Source organism: Vulpes vulpes, chromosome 6, assembly GCF_048418805.1.
Source record: "Vulpes vulpes isolate BD-2025 chromosome 6, VulVul3, whole genome shotgun sequence".
Lineage (NCBI taxonomy): Eukaryota > Metazoa > Chordata > Mammalia > Carnivora > Canidae > Vulpes > Vulpes vulpes.
In genome coordinates this window covers 104,985,398-105,003,079 of record NC_132785.1, presented here as the reverse complement: position 1 = coordinate 105,003,079, position 17,682 = coordinate 104,985,398, and the positions used below count along the sequence as shown (strand labels likewise).

The 17,682-nt window shown below is 44.6% G+C and overlaps 1 protein-coding gene across 2 annotated transcripts in view; it reads left to right on the top strand.

Annotated features, from left to right (window-relative positions):
- MAP3K9 (mitogen-activated protein kinase kinase kinase 9) overlaps positions 1 to 17,682 on the top strand; it is a 74,649-nt gene that overhangs the window by 7,690 nt on the left and 49,277 nt on the right. The window lies entirely within an intron of this gene.

The following is a 17,682-nucleotide window of genomic DNA, read 5'->3' as shown; positions in this document are numbered from 1 at the left end:
CTGGAGGGCTCAAGAGCACTTTTATACCCAGCCCATGGCTACAGTGGGAGTGGATTCCTAATGGAATCACAGTGGGCAGTGAGACTCCTTGCTTAAAACCATTCCATCCTTGAGTTGAGAGGTATGGGTGGAATGAATGCCAGGAAAAATTGGTTTAGAAAGAGAAGAATGAGGCAGCTGTGGGGTTTGCAATAATTCTGAGCTCATATTAACAGGCAAGGTTGGCAGTGTATAATTCTGCTATGCTGTGCAATATATATCCACATATATATAGGTAGATATGTTTTTCCACTTTAGGGAAGTGTGTCTGTGATTACAAAACGGGTTTTCTTCTTTGCTGGAACAACAGGTAGCTCTAATACCTATTTGCATTCTACCTGACTACCCCAACTTGAGGTACCTGCCAGAGAAGGGGCGCTAAGGAAGAGGAGGAGGCATGTGGTTTAAGCTGTGGGACTGATTCAGGTAACAGTGTCCACTGGGAGAGCATGACCTGGCTGGTCATATTATAGACTCCTGATAGCCTCTGGGTGTTATTAATTGTAGTAACTACTTAGTGTTTAATAGCAGGGAACTGAGAAGTAACTGTTTATTAAACATCCAGAATCCATAAACTAGATTGTAAAGCAAGTGTTAGGCATAATTACATAGTGAGTTGGTGGAAACCAGTCTCTTTCCTTGGAGGACTCTGCAGGTGCTGTGCTGTGCGGCTTTTGTGTGGTCATTTGTGCTCTCTCTTGCCTGCACTGTGTGGTACAGAGGATAGCATTTGTTAAATAGGGTATGCTTAAAATCACTTTAAGCATCCTGTGTGGAGAAGAGGGCATTAGGGTTTTGGGAGATGGTGTTGGTTGCAGGAACTTTGCTCTCTGTCTCCTTAAGTGTTGAGCCCAGAAATCCTTCAGACTTTGTTTTGTTTTGAGCTGTTCCAGATGTGGTTTATTTTTCTGTCGATACTACTGTGAATCTGCTTACTTTAAAAAATACATTTTAAAATTATTTAAGTAGTAGATGTTTTTGTGGAGTAGATGTTTTTGTGGTACAAAAATTAGGAAGCGCAGATAAACAAAAAAAAGAAAGGTAACCAATAATGTTCTCCTTCGGAGAGTATAACTATTACATTTGGCATATCCTTCCAGACATTTTTTTTTTAAAGATTTTATTCATCCATTCATGAAAGACACAGAGAGAGAGAGAGAGGCAGAGACACAGGCAGAGGGAGAAACAGGCTCCATGCAGGGAGCCTGACATGGGACTCGATCCTGGGTCTCCAGGATCACGCCACAGGCTGAAGGCAAGCACTAAACCGCTGAGCCACCCGGCTGCCCTTTCCAGACATTTTTAAAGTAAATATTTATCTATGTATTTAAATGTGGGTATATATATATACTATACAGACACACACACACACACACACACACACAAAATATACTTTCCAAGTTACTTTAAAATGGCCTTTCTTACTTATCTCTTCTACTTGAGCCCTCTTCTCCCTTAATAAAAGTTCATCTTTGCAAAAGATGGAACGTTATATATAATGCATATCGTGGATTTAAGTTCCATAAAATATGATTATTCTCCTCCTTCCTCCCAGATTGTGTTCTTCAAACATATTAAATTAAAACTTTTGGTGGCCCTTTCACATTTCTGCTTAGATACTGCTTTGGATGATGGAGTAAGAATAAGTAGATGTATTGGTAGAAAATGTGACGTAGGAGCTGAATTTTCTTATATATTTATCATGCTGGAAGAAGGAGACAAAGTGCTCTCATCTTACCTATTGAGTCCTTTTAAGAACTTGAGCTAGGATGATGGAATTGTAAAAACCAATCATTTCTTCCAGGAAATTTCAAATTTGAATGTAATTTCAAGCTGTCAACACAAGGTTTTACCTTCTGTGAGATTTACATTTGGAAGTCTAGGCTCTTGTGAAGGAAAAGTTAGCTTGTCAAAGTTCTGCTGGCTGCAGGAGATGGCAAGAGACCTCAGTGTAATTCTGTCATTCAGGAGACAAAACTCTGTTCTTTCTTTGTATTTGCTGGGCTTTAGGATCGCCGGGGAGGAGCCCCCTGGTGCACTGTGTTATGGCGGGAGTCAGACTTAACACAGGGTACAGGATGACCCTTGACCCTATCAGGGTAACGTATGCTCAGAAATGTGCATAGTCCATTGGGCTGTGTGGTTGGTGCTGATATTGATGCCTGCTATAAATCTCACATGGAAGCTGGGATAGTGCCTTGACATTTGTCTATGGTGGCTCTTTGCCTGGGATTGTATGAGTCCAATATGAGTCTTGATGACACTGTTGTTTTTACCCCATTGCTCTGTGCACATGACTGGGAAAATCATTTTAGAAATGTGCTAGTTTTTACCCGCCAGTTGGAGAGTCACGGCTTCTCTGTGTTTTGCAGACCTGGGGATGCTGGTCTGTTTCTCTTGTTGTTGTTGTTGTTGTTGTTGTTGTTGTTGTTGTTGTTGTTGTTTAAGGGTTCCAGAGAGTTGGATTTTGGTCTCTGTCACGTGAGGGCAGATTTTGTGAATCATATGTATTAGTTGACTTAGACCTACTAGGGAGAAGAGTATGTAGGTGTGGGGGCTGTCGTTTTGGAAAAAAAAGAAAGTAGTTGGTGATAAAGATCTAACTGTTATGAAAGGCTCGATGGAAAGGTGATTAATTAAAATGCTTTGTTATCCTGGTCACTTACTTAAAAAAGTCACATGCTGTTAACTGGCAGTGGAACCCATACAGCGTCCAATGTTGATATATAGTCCTCAATAAGTTTAGGTTTGACTGCACCTAACCTAAAAACCAAAATAACAGTGGCTAAAACAAGGTGTACATTCATTTGTCTTTGAAAAGAAGTCTGCAGGGTTTAGGACATCACAGTGTCATCAGGGATCCAGGCTCCTATTTTTCACTCCATCCCGGTACATGGCTTGCATCCTCAGGCTTGCCTTATGGTCTAAGATGGCTGCTGAAATGCCAGTTACTTGGTCCAAGTAACAGGCCTGAAGGAGGAGGAAAAGCAGAAGCACAAAAGCAGAAGCACAGTGCTCCTGGAGCTGAGTTGGCTCCCATGATCCTCCCAGAAGTCCAGCGAAACACATCTGCTTGCATTAATTGGCCAGAAGGTAATCATATAGCCATGGCTGGCGCGGAGGAGGCTGGGAGATGCAGGACTTTAATATGGGTGGCAGTGAGCCCAGCTAATAATCAGGGTCTATTACCAAGGAAGAGGGAGAGCAGGGCTGGTGGGGGAAGCAGCTGGCAGTCTTACCATGCGGGACATGCACTGGAAAGAACTGTTTATTTCAGATGTTTGGCATCATACAGCGAAATAAGGTTAACCAGGCCTTGGGACGTGTGGCTCAGACCTCCGATTTAGCTAATGGTTCATACTACTTTACCACATTGCATCATTAACTCAAAAGTCACTTTAAAAACTACGTACAAAAAGCCCTGGTTCTAAAAATGTATTTATGTCTCTGCTCTGTCATTCGGAGGGAAGCCAGCTACCTGTGATTGTTAGCAAAGGTGTCAATGAAAGATGGTCTTTTAGTGGAAAGATTGTCCTTTTGGAGGGGTAGGTAGATGGATTTCAGGATTTTGGCTTAAAGACATTTGGAAGAATAACAGTTCGATAACGGTCGTTAAAAGTTAAATTAGTATAAAAATGAGGTCATATGAAAAAGCTTTGGAAAATGAAAAGCCTTGCCTAGAGTGAAGGTTGTGTTATTGCTTTTATTACTAAATAACTTCTTTCCTTTTCTTAGAAAATGTAGAAAAAACATAGAGGTAAAAGCAGCCTGTTTCTCCAGTTTTTGCATTTATCGATATTTGTTTTTACCCAGAACTGTGCACAGGAAATCATAATAACCATGTTGCTTGTAGCATGCTTTGTGCTCCCCGACTTATCAGCATATTGTGACTCGCTGTGTGAATAAATATTCCTCCACCACAAGATATTTAAAAGTTGCACAGTATTCCACTAATTAGATATGCTCCATTAACTAAACCAAACCCATATGTAGCAACAATAATGGTAATACTACTACTACTAATAATAATACAACTGATGCTTATTGAGTGCTTTCTTTAGGTTAGGCACAAAGCATTTTTTTTTTAAAGATTTCATTTATTTATTCATGAGAGACACAGAGAGGCAGAGACATAGGCAGAGGGAGAAGTGGGCTCCCCATAGGGAGCCCGATGAGGGACTTGATCCCAGGACCTCAGGATCAAAGGCTGGTGACCTGAGCCAAAGGCAGATGCTCAACCACTGAGCCACCCAGGTACCACAGGCACAAAGTATTTCTTTATTTCTTTATTTTCTTATTCTTTTTTTGGCACAAAGTATTTCATGTAGATTTTCTTTTCATTTCCACAGCAACCGTTTAGACTGTGTCTTTATTTTATATTTATTTTACAAATGAGGAGACTGAGGCTCAGAAGGGGTCAGGCATTTCTCTAGGGGCTCGCTGCTGGGGTCCTAAGAGCAGACTTTGTGGCCAGGTCTGACCCCTCCATATGTGTTCCTGATCACCAGTGTTGCCAGCACACTGCCATTGGGCGGCTGGGGCCTTTCATGGCATGATTTCCTGTGGCCCTGTAGTGCTTTGGTTTTATGGAATTAGAAATAATATTCCCCTACTCGCAGAGCCATAGCATCCACATTTCATTAAGGTGTGATTGACTCACTCTTAGTTTCATAGCTGAACACCAGAGGTGAGTGGTAAACTGGCCACACCAGGAATGCTCTTGCCTCGTCTCTGCCCATCCAGACCTGACCCATTTTCCTGTGCTCAGCTCAAACCTGGCTGCTTCCTCCCAATAGCCCATCACCGTGGTCATTGCTAAGTAGTCACCTGGTGCCTCCAAATAGATTTGGTGTCTTCAGCTTCCAGGTACGTGCATGAACATGTAAATGAGTGAATAGAGAAAGTATCCCTTGAACTGGTCTGCTGTATTACAGGATCTCAAAATGTGAAACCTCCCCTTCTCTTGTCAGAGGATGTCCCACATTCTCTGGGACTTTGCCTGGACATGGCTTTTCGTCCCCTGTACAATCTCCAGGCCCCTGCCCCCTTCCTGATGTCTGAGTTCACTAATGTTTTGGGTGCCAAGGATGGTATTTTCAGAGTGTACTTGTTACCAACCTCCAGTGCCTCTGCCCTCTTCTCTGCACCCTCCTCAGATGCCAGCCCCAAGGAACTCACTGGCAGTGTGTCCACCACAGCCAGCTGTGGGCTGCCAGGTGCTGCTGGAGCAGGCCACCGCCCCTGCTGCCTACACTCACTGCCAGTCTGCTCCACCCAACCTCAGGGCTCCTGGTATTCCCACCCTGTGAATTCCCCACCATGCTCCTCACAATCCCCCTTCTAGCATTGTTGATTTGTTTGATTTGCTGCCCCTCTTGCCAACTAAAGGCTGAAGAGTATCCCTCCCTCCTTTGTGCCCTTTGCAACCTTCTCTCAAGAATTCACAAGATAAAGAAGCGGAAGATGTGCTTTCTTGGAAGTGTAAGGAGGACACAGCTTCCATCTTGCCCTTGATCAAAGGCTGGTGATAACATTCTAAGCCCTGGGTTATACCTGGACTGGACACTGGCCACAGACCCTGATTGTGGTCCCTGGATAGGATTTCTCCAGGCCGAGAATGTGCTGTGGAATGTTGTGACCCACCAGATTCCACTCTCTGGCGTACTTCTTCCTATACACTGATGTGGAGCACATTCCTATGTGCAAGAATGAATTAATAGAAGAAGCATGTAGGACACAGGGATCCCGGCCAAGAGCAATATGGCAGGAAGGGCTTTCCTAGAAAAGGATGAAGAGTAGCCATAGCAGCAGTTTTTCCTATAGGACAATAAAATAAACTAAGAAACATTCCCAGGGTGGATCTGGGAAGCAGCAAAGTATTGGATAGAGAACCCAGTTCCTAGGCCTTTTTAAGAAGTGCGTAAAATACCTTTTTATGTCTCAGGAATGTATCCCCAAATGAGATACTTCCAACAGAACCTGGCTTAGGTACTGCTGGATCTCTCTCCCCATTTTCCTTCCCATTTTTGGTCTTTGTGGTTCTTTGCTACAAGTTCCTTCTTTCGGAGTTGGAGGGTAATGGACATGTTTTGAGGATTTTTCCTGGCAGAAACATACAAGCGCTCAATGAATTGGATCATTTTGATTGGAGGAGGCAGTCCCTAAGGTTAGCCAGCAGCCTCCAGGCATGTACTCCAGATGATTCTGTTCAGTTGTTGGGTAGCATTTGCATGAACACAGAGGCATGTTCTGCAAATCAAAATAAATACATAAGTAAATAAAGCTGAAATGAAGCAAACAATCAAACCTGGTGAGGCCAGGAGATCTGACCTGGAGGTCAAGTTGTAGCTCTCAGTTCTTCAACTTTGCCCAGGAATCTTGCTTTCCCCTTTTCCCTTGGGCATGGCCATCTCCTGCACAGAGATGGTTCTTCCTTAATTTGAGTGGTTGGTGTTGAGAATACAATAGTAGGCAATAACAGACACTTGCCTTGCCCTTAACAAGCTCCCCGTTGGGTCATAGGGAATGACCTAAGTGAGGACTGAGTGCATGCTGTGGAGGGGAGGTGTTGGCACCATGAGAATGACAATATAGGGACATGCCTAAGAACCTCCTGAGGGAGCAAAAGGGAACGAAACAAAGCAGTGAGGGGAGGTAGGGCCAGGACGGTCCAGGCGGGTAGACCAGCAGACTCTAATGTTCAGCGAGCGCATGGCTCCCTCCAGGAGGTAGATGATACCCTTGACATTCCCAAGGTCCTTTCCTGTGGTTGCTGGGGCTGAGGGGCCACTGAGAAGGATCAGGAGGGAAATTGTTCTCTTTGTGGAAGATTTGCCATCCTTTCCCCAGGCTTGCTTTGGGGTGCTTTCATCTGTGGTGGCTCTGGGGGCTTCTCTGCAGCTTAGTGGTGTAGGAGGTGGCATGGGACACTGGGCAACATTTTGACACCTGTAAAGCCTGTGTTGCAGTTGATGCAGAAAATGAAGGATCTTGGTCTGGACCCTGAGCTATTATCTTGGAGAAAACAGCCTCCATGAGGTGGCAGGTTCAGGGCAAGAAGGGCTTCTACAGTCAAATGCTCTGCCCCTAAGTTATAACGCCACAAGAAGGGTTTCTAAAGCTGGGTGAGCTCTGATTTCAGATGATTCCTTCGTGTCTTTCCCTTTATCTGTTTCCTCTGATTTGAGCTGCTGTTGCCTTGAATGTCAAATTATGAGGTCTTCTTTTTTCCACATCTCTCTCTAGGCAACAACCCAGTAGTGACCTCCACCTTCTGCAGCTGGTCTATGGCACTGTCATTGCTCAGGGTAAAGGTTTGTGTTGTAGGACTTCTAAGGAGACAATAACCTGCCTGTCTCTCCTTTTTTCCCTGTCTCTTAGAAAAATTTCAATTCCTAACTTGGTGTTTTACTTCATTCCTGTGAGGTAGCTCAAGGTTAGATGTGGCTGGAGAAAGGGAGATGCAAGCAGGTGACATGAGTGGTCTTGAGTCAGGAAGGAAACGTAGCCTCTTCCCCAGGTTGCTCATCCCTTTACCTTGGAATCCCCTGCAATTCCCCCATCAGCTCCATGTAGAGCCATACTCGTTTCTCTTATTACGGAAGGGCTATTAACATAGTGCCCTTGAAACCCTTGGAATCTATACAGAATGTGTGTAGGTTCATTTTGGGAGACAGGGTTGTTACCTTGACTAATCTAAGACTCTGAGAAGGTTATGGATCAACACCGTTATAGAGAACTTCTATAAACTGGGCATCTGGGGAGGAGGAGAATTGGTGCAGTAGAAGGAACACTGGCCCACGTGCCGCCCTTGGCACTGACGGGCCGGGTTGCCCTGGGCACATCTTGTACTCCCTGATCCTCAGATTCCTTGTATGTGAAATAAAAGGTTTGGGTGAGATGATCTCTTGAGGTCCTTTCCAGGACTGACATTCTGTGACTTAAAAGGCAAATGTGTGTGTCTGGGGGGGTGACTCTGTGGTCCGTCTGTGTGTCAGGCTACCATATGCCCGGGGTTCCCTGCTTTGTAGCTGCTTGTTGCAGGGGCGAAGCTCCCGATGGCAGGAATATTCTCCAAGTGGCTTAGGAAGAAAACAGTTGATGGGAGCTCACAGGTGCACCCCTCCCCCTTTGCTGCCCAGAGCATGACAGATGGCCTTGCTGAGACAAGATGCTCCAGTCACATGAATCATGAGGGAGACTCACGAGTAACCAAGGGCAGCCTTCATCCTGGAGGCAGGACACTGTTAGTCAAATGCCATTTCTGTCTTTGGGGGTGAATGAGGGGCATCCTGCTGGCTCAGAACTTTGCTATTGTCTTCCCACCCACTTCTCTGAATCAGGGTAAGGCCTTTTCAGAGGGGGCTCAGGACCACTTAGTGTTTGAGTGCCTCTGTGCCCCTCCCCAAAAGAGTTGCAGGTGCAGCTGCTGGAGCGCCGCAGTGAGGCCTAGAAATGAGACATGTTAAGGCTGAGTCTTGCTCATCCCTAGGATTTGTGCTCTCTGTAGGAAACTTGGAAATTTTGATCTGAGAAGAAAGCATTTCCCCTTAAGCTTGGTTTTGGGAATCACTGTGGGCTAATGGAAGGAACGCTGGCTTGGGAGTCAGAGAGACTTGGATTAAAGCTACTTCTTGAGCCCTGACATTCAGCTTGTGGCTAGCATCTTGGAGCTTCAGGATCCCCATCTGTGCAACGTGGGCAATACAGAAAAGAGCAGTGTCTCTTTAAGATGGCATGAAACAGCGTGTGTCGTGTGTCGTGTGTCGTGTGTCACACAGGGACCACATTCTGTAACGGGGCTGCACTTTTTCCTCTTTCCAAGGATAGGAGAAACTTCCTTCTCTTCCTTGTTATTTTAGGTGCACACAGCATATAGTGGGTTTCCCTTTTTAAAGTAGCATGAGGATTTTAGGCAACCCGGAGCAGCCCTTTCCTCAGGTCAGCCAGGGGGAGTTTTACTGCTCCCACTGATCAAGGCAGATTCATTTCAGCTGAAGCCACAGAAGGGGATCGATACCTCTCAGCCTCTTCCAACTGTGTCTGGGCTTCTGGTGGCAAAGGCTGGTGTCTCTCCCTCCCTCTGGAACCTGCCTTAACTCAGGGCTTTGGCCCCCTGAGAAATGCTGCCTTGTCTTGTTATGGCCTTTGGCCTGATTGAATGGGACAGCTGGCCAGTTTTATGGCTCTGCTGGCCTCTCAGCTGATAATTAAAATGCTTTTGCCCCAGGAGGAAGGCAATATATTTCCCTTTTCTCCACTGCACCAGTCTACAGCCAAGGTCAAAGGGAATGGTTTCTGCACACCCCCTCCTGGCTTCCCCAGACCAACTTAGCATTCTTGTTGCTAAAGACTGGAATATTCAGGGTGGGCTGAAGAGACCATTTTTTGGTGTGGTCTTCCTTTGGCAGGAGAACGGAGCATAATTGTCCTTTTACCATCTCTGTGCAGTAGCTTAATTGCTTATAGCTGTTCCACATCTGGTTGGGCACAGCACTTAGTAGGTACTCAGGAAATGTTTGGGGGTGTGGTCATCACAGATTCCAGCACTGTGCCGGTTCCCATGCATTAACCTCTCCCCGCTACCCAGGATGTTATCTAAACAATGCCCAAACTCTACTTTAGAGCCCATGTTTAGCATGGAAACCCTCTCTTTGTTTGGAGATGAGCCCATGTGAGCTCTGGGTGAGACATGGTTTGTGTCTTGGCTCTATTACTTGCTAGCTGGGACCTTGCACAAATGATAAACTCTTTGTGCTTTAGTTTTTGTTAATGTTAAATGGGAATAATTATAATTCCACCCATCTCATTTTGTAGGGTAGAGGTGAGGATTCAGCGAAATAATCTAGATGAAGCTCTTAGCACCGTCTGGCACATGGTAACTGCTCTGTATATTGATCATAATTATTGTAATTCCAGAGGCTGCATTTATTCCCTTAGTCTTTATATCAACAGCTTGTGATCTTGTACCTTTGACTATAAATTGTCTTGTTCTTGCATTGTCAGTGTTTTCACTGACAATTCTCTCCAGTTGCTGTATAGATATTTAAAATTCAAAATGGGATATATACAGAAGGTAAAAATTAGTTCAACATTGAAATACAAAGAAAAGTCAATCTCCTTCTTACCCTAAACTCTACTTTTACTTCTTAGAAGCAAGTGAAATTAAGGCGTGGGGTTGTTGTTTCTCCTTTGATAATTTTTTTTCTATAGAAACACAGGAATCCCAGTAGAATTCTGGACAACAGAGGTAGTGTTTCTCTTTCATCCATTTTCTTCTGCTCTCTCCTTCCCCTCTCTCACAAATCACACACAAATGGGACTTTGCGTATAGAAGTCCCAATGTTTGGCAGCAATTCCATTGTTGCTATGATATCTTGTTTTGTTTTTTTTTCTTCTTCTTCTTCTTGTTATTTTTTTAGAGAGGAGAGGTGGGGCAGAGAGAGAGGGAGAGAGAGAATCTTAAGCAGGCTCCACACTCAGTGTGGAGCCCAAGCCAGGGCTCTACCTCACCACCCTGAGATCATGGCCTTAGCTGAAATCAAGAGTCAGATGCTTAACTGACAGCCACCCCGGTGCCCTGAAATCTTGCCTTTTCTATCCCTAGTCCCTTTCTGGGTAGACTCAAACTCTTCTATGGAACAAGCTGGAAGGTGTTCCTTGGAGCTCAGATAGTCAGAAGCCTAACATTTGCCTCTGGAATTGCCCAGCTGTGGAGGTTCTGACTCTGTACCTATCTGTCTACCATAGGACCTGAGCCATACCGATGGGGCTGTGGGGCCCTGGCAGTGATGGATCTTGTAACTCAGACCTTTCTCTCAAGATCCTTGTGACTGTTTACAACCTGATATCCCTGATAAGGCAATGTAACAGGAAAAAGTATTATTGAAAAGAGAAAAAGAGTTACCCCAGATTGCACAGTGCAGATGCGACTGCTCTTTCTATGCGATTTGCCTATTCCTGTCTGTATACCTCATCTCCTGCCACTTCAGTCTTTGAGTACAGGCCATCTGGATATATTTTATTTTTGTTTGTTTCTGCATTCTGTTAACCTTCAGAATCCAAGAAGAAGGAGAAAAGGACTTAGCTGAGAGTCTTCAGTTTCCAGTCATTCATAACTCCCTTTTGTGTTTATTGATAAGATTAGAGCTTAAAGGAATCTTAGAGCTGTGACCAGGGGACAGTGAGTAATTTGCCTAAAGTCAGGCTGTTGGGAATGCCTGGTTATCGTGACCATGTGTCCTTTCCTTCAGGCACCCGTGGCCCCTGACAGTGGGGCCTGTTATCCTGCCACGTTTTCCAGCTAGGTCCCGAGTATTGTGGAGGACAGCGGGATAAGAATTTCCACACCCTCCGGGGAATCGAGGATGCTTTGCTTATAGCCCCAGAGGTCACCGCTGAGCAGCCCAGTCTGCATCATCCCATGGAGGATCCTGCCCACTCACATGAACTCAATCATTTCTTCCCTGGGTTCTGTAGAAGAGACCAGTGTTTAGGCTCTGCCAGGTGTTTCAGTTTTCAGGAAGAAAAAACTGTGAAGACTCCCCACCCTTCCCCTCACTTGCAATGAGATATAATTGGACATGTAACATTGTGTAAGTTTAAGGTATACAGTGTGATGATTTCATCTGCATATATATTGCGAAATAGTCACCACAGTAGGCTTGGTTAACACATCCATCACCTCACATAATTACCATCTTTTGGTGTGGTGAGAACATTTAAGATTTACTCCTCTTAGCAGTTTTTAAGTGTATAATACAGTATTTTTTAAAAAGATTTTTAAAATTTATTTGTTTATTTTAAAGATTTTATTTATTCATAAGAGACACAGAGAGAGAGAGGCAGAGACCTAGGGAGAGGCAGAAGGAGGCTCCCCATGGGAAGCCTGATGTGAGACTCAGTCCCAGGACCCCAAGATCATGACCTGAGCCAAAGGCAAGATGCTCAACCACTGAGCTACCCAGTGCCCTTAAGATTTTATTTTATTTATTTATTTATTATTTAAAAAATTTATTTATTTATTCATGAGAGAGGGAGAGGCAGAGACACAGGCAGAGGGAGAAGCAGGGAGCCTGATGTGGGACTCGATCCTGGGACTTCAGGATCACTCCCTGGGCTGAAGGTAGGCTCTAAACTGCTGAGCCACCCAGGCCTCCCTAAGATTTTATTTTTAAGAAATCTCTACACCCAACATGGGGCTCAAACTCACAACCCTGAGATCAAGAGTCACATGCTCCACTGAATGGGCCAGCCAGGCTCCCCAGTAGGGTATTGCTCACCATTTTCACCATGCTGTACGTTAGATACCCAGAACTTATTCATCTTCTAACAGGGAGTTTGTACCCTTTGGCCAGCATCTCTCCATTTCCCCTACCCTTTAACCCCTCGCAGCTCTCATTCTACTCTGTTTCTATGAGTTTGCCTTTTTTTTTAGATTCCCCACATAAGTGAGATCATATAGTTTGTATCTTTCTCTGACTTATTTCATTTTGTATAATGCCCTCAAGGTCCATCCATGTTGTCACAAATGGCAGGATTTTCTTTTTTTTTTTTTTTATGACTAATACTCCATTATATGTGTGTATGTGGCACATCCTCTTTATCCATTTGGCTATGGATAGACACTTGGATTGTTACTATATCTTGGTTTTTGTGGATAAGACAGCAGTGAACATGGGGGGTGCAGATACCTCTTGGAAATAGTGATTTCACTTCCTTTGGATATGTACCCAGAAGTAGGGCTGCTTTTCATTTTTTTGAGGAACCTCCATTCTGTTCCCCATAGTGGCTGCAACAATTTACATTTCTACCAACAGCACACAAAGATTCCCTTTTCTTTACATCCTCACCAATAGCTATCCTAGCAGATGTGAGGTAATGCCTTATTGTGGTTTTTATTTGCATTTCTCTGATGATTAGTGATATTGAGCTTCTTTTCATGGGTTTGTTGGGTATTTGTCTTCTTTGGGAAAGAGGGTCTTCTGCCCATTTTAAAATCAGATTAAAAATCCTTTTTTTTTTTTTTTCTTAAGTAATCAGCTCCTGGCTTGGCTCTCTGTGCTTAGGAATAGGAATCCCATGGAGGATCAGTAACAATCTCTGTCATTGTCAGTTCCCCTCTCTTGTTCAAAATCATAAAATTAATCATAAATTAGCCTGTCTTTTGCAAGTACATGGCAGCTGATGACATCAAGTCCCATGGATGGTAGTGAAAAATCAACTAAAATTTTTCCAAAATAAGCTTTTCTCCAATGACTTAAGATTCTTAGTGACATCTGATTTTTCCCTTAGCTTATTATTCATGCTGACAGCAATAAATAGCCCTCCACTCCCCTGCACCAGCAGTAGTCCTAGAAATGGGATGAAGAATAATCATATTTTGTGTTTGGTGCTATAGAATTTATTTGGAGCAGTATCTATCTAAGGCATTCCAGGTAGAGGTGGTGATAGCCCCATTTTGCAGTAGAGGAAACTGAGGCTCAGATAAGTTTAATGCATTGCCCAAGAACACATAGCTAGAGAATAGCGGCCCTGACCTCAAGTCCAGGCTCTCCAGCACTCGTGTGGTGGTCTGTCTTCTCTGTTCTTTCAGAGCAGATTGCAGAATAGGAGACCCACTTCTAGTAGCTTGCTCTGTAGGATGGACCCTGTGACTCACCAGAGTCCGGGTGTGCTGGGGCTGGCCCTGGCTTTAAACCTGGTCTTGGGGCCTTTGTGAGGCAGATCATCCCCATATCTGGAATTGCAGGGAGGGAATCCTTTACTGTTCCAACCCAGGGGCCTGGCACCCCTGGACCTAGTGGTCCTCAAATGCACAGGAGCTGCGGGCTACTATCTCATTTCCTCTTTCCCCAGGGCCCCTCCAGAAGCACAATGTGAATCTTATCCATCATTTGGTAGCCTCAGCTTTGCTTTTGTTAGTGTTCCTTGTCGACCAATATTAGGCTTATATACAGCTCTCCAAAAATTGGACTGTAACAGAAGTTTCCACATTATTTGACTCTTGTTTTTGCTTATGTTAATATTGTGGTTTTGCTTTCGTTTAAACAAGGGAAATATAGATAGATTTCAGATAAATTCACAGATGCTTATTTATGGAATTTAAAAAATTTTTTAAATTTTATTTTAGAGAGTGCACAGGAGTATGGCAAGGGGCAGAGGGAGAGGAGAGAGAGAGAGAATCCCAAGCAGACTCTGCACTGAACTTGGAACACAGAGCCTGGAGCTTGGTGCAGGGCTTGATCCCATGACCCTGAGATCACGACCCCAACAGAAACCAAGAGTCAGATGCCCAATCAACTGAGCCACTCAGGCACCCCTTGGAATTTAAAAATTTTTAGAAAAGTAATGTAAATGTTCAAAAAGGGTTTGGCCATATTTGTTGATATTAGAGCCTTGTGTGGTTTTTTTGGGATCCTTTGGCTTTTAGCCTCCTGTCCTCTTGGAGGTGAGCAGGCCCTCCTGGGGTGTTGCTTCTACAGCCGAGTTTGTAACCAGGTGGACTGTGTTGGACCAGCATGGCAATTGCATTCCCCGTGGAGGATAGCTAGGCATGCTAGTAGTGCCCGCTTCTATTTTTAGATTAATATCGTGAAGGAGAAATTTAACTTTCCATCCTTTATCCCTTAATGCTCTGAGTTGAATTGATTGCTTGTGGAACAGCACCCAAACATGAGTGAAGCTTCCCAGCTGTTCCTTCTCCAGTCTCATGAAGAGTTTTGACTTTGTTGTCACCAGTATTTTCGAGGTATTGTGATGGGAGGATAGTGGAGGGAGCTGGACTGGAATTGTGTAAATTCATTCTGACAGAAATGCTTTTTAGAAAGGCATTTTAAGCAGGGAATTGATGAATTTCCTTATGTGGGGGCAGTGGATGGGAGGGCACAAGTGTTTCTGTGGAGCATATGAACCCTCTGATGCCTGACAAATTAACTAGAGTCCAACTAATTTTGATTTACTTTTGGATGCTGCCACTCCTCTGCCCCCGTTGGACACCTTTCTGCCCTGTGATCATTACATACAAGGCTGGCTTTATATGCAAGGTTCCAGGTCATACGGACCATGAATTTGGCAAATTTCAGGTTCCTTGTTAGCTTTTTTGGTGCTTGATTTTATATGTAGTATGTTGGAATAGCAGCTGGGAACCGGAAAGTCACTGATAATGACCTTGTAGGAAGAGTAAGAATGTCCCTGCCCAGGATAAGGAATGTATTCCAGGACCTTTCCTCATGGGAGGTTTCGAGAGGGCAGGAAAGAAGCATTCGAGCTTTTTCCCAATAGTTTCTGGTTATGCCCATTATGCCTGCTGGATGTAGTTTTGGAATGTTGGTGAGGTCCAGAGCCAACGGCAAGAAAGAATTCTTGAGACATCTTTGGTGCAAGAAGGGTGATTTGATTAAAGCACAAGGACAGGACCCATGGGCAGAAAGAGCCCCAGAGACTGTGAGGAATGGCTGATTATATACTTGAGAGCTGGGGGAGGTAAGGACAAAGGGAGGTGTCCAAAAGGATTTCCATCTACTGAGGAAGATTTACAGGATACTAGAGGCCTGGCTATTGTAAGTTCAAGTGTTTATCCTCCTAGTAAGGCACTAACATTAAGACAGTTGGGAGCTTCTTGGAGGAATGTTATATTCCACCTACCTTAGGTCCTTGTCAGTGGGCTGCAGGTAATAAAGGAATGTAATTTTGATTACTCTCCCTTCAGCCTCTGGTTCCCACATCGCTCATGGAGGGGAGGGTGATGTTAAGCCTCCAGGAAATTGAATTATGAGTCTCTGAAAGTTAGGCTACTGATAAGAATGCTTTTCCCCTGTAAATCACTAAGACATTGGTACACTGGATGGAGACTCCTGTCTTGGAGGACTGTGACCTGTATCAGTTAACCATTTGTTTTTCCCTTCTCTTAATTTTAAGGGAGCCAGGAGTGCTTGAGGAATGTCACACATATCCCATGGGGCAGAGGAGGATTTGTGAGGTATCAGCTTGTGCTTTGTCCTCAGTGTGCCTCCTGTTCCCTCTGGTCATACCTTTCCAGGTAGCAGGGAAGGAAACAAAAGACTGGTTCTCCTCTAGAAGGTGAGGTGTACCACGTTGAAACTCTGTGTGGTTTTGAGTTTACTGACCATGGTAAGATCCTCAACCCCATCACATGGTGGATAGGATTTATAGAGTCATCTTTGGAGGTAGGCCAGGAAGGTACAGGCACAAAACTCATCTCACCCATCCTAGTGGGCATGGAGGTGGAAGGAAGGTACTCAGAAAGGCAGCCTTAGCGTAGACAGGAAGACCGTGAGTCAGAACAAAGCCAGCCTTAGCCCGAGGCATTCCTTGGGATTGGCCTCTCCCTCCTCCTAGATGAGAGGTTGGGGAGTGACTCATAGGAAACTTTAATGTGTGTTTTCTTAGCTTTCCAGGACTATTAAGGACTTGGGGTTCAAAATGGCAACTCCCATCGTTTTGAGCTTTTGTGGCTGGACTTCCTTACCTTTAAGGTGATGGCAACGGGTATCTGTGGTGGGTCCTGCTGCTGCTTCTTCCATCCTAAAATCGTTTCTCCTCTGTAGTGCCCTGGGTGAAGCACAGGCTACAGAGCCTAGGGTGTTTGCATTGTGTGTCGGTTATGATTCTCAACCTACAGGTCCTCATGAGAAACTGACGTGCCCATGATGACGCACATGCCATAGGAAATACAGCACATCACTTTATTACATACGTAACATAGACGTCACTTCCACCACATTCTTTCCATCCTCTGGAGCCATACTGTGTAAACACGCCCAAACAACCAGAACAGCATGATGCAGTATGGAATAGTGTGCCAAGGTGTGACATGAGATGGTGTCCAGAGAAGGCAGTTTTCTGACAGGTGTTGATGGTGGAGTTGGTCTTAAAGAAGGAGTGGGGTTCAAGGGAATTGGTAATAGGGTGGCGGGCCATGGCAGTGACTTTCTAGGGGAGGGGACTGCCCCAGTTTAGCCATGGTTAAGTGTTTATCAGTGCTGTGCCTCTGTCACCTGGGTTCTTTTTCTTTTCTTTTATGATTTTACTGATTTATTTGAGAGAGAAAGAGAGACAGCAGAAGCAAAGGGAAAGGCAGAGGGAGAGAGAGAAGCAAACTCCCCACTGAGCGGAGAACCGACATGGGGGTTAATCCCAGGACCCTGAGATCATGACCTGAGCCAAAGGCAGGTAGTTAGTACCTGACTAAGCCACCTGAGCACCCCCATCACCTGGGTTCTTTAGGAATTTCCCACTCCGGGACGATTGAACAGGAAAGCCATGCCCCTAAGTATCTGAGTCTTCCACATAGAAACAACTCCTGTCTCCAAACAGCTGGGGAGCAGAGCTCCAAATCAGGTAGATCTGGCTTTGGGCAAGGTCCTTGACCTCTGAGCCCATTTCCTCTTCTGTAAAATGAGGATAATCCTTGTTTTTACTCATAGCATTGTAATGAGCGTGAAATGAAATTATGCACATAAGCCCTTAGCATAATGCCTGGTACAAAGTAAATGCTCAATAAATGGGAGCTTTTCTTTTTTTAAGAATACTGTTTCCAAGAACAGCTGCTTCTCTGCTAGCAGCAGATATGAGAATAGACTCACAAGTGTGCCACCAACTGTTTCCATTACTGTTGCTTCA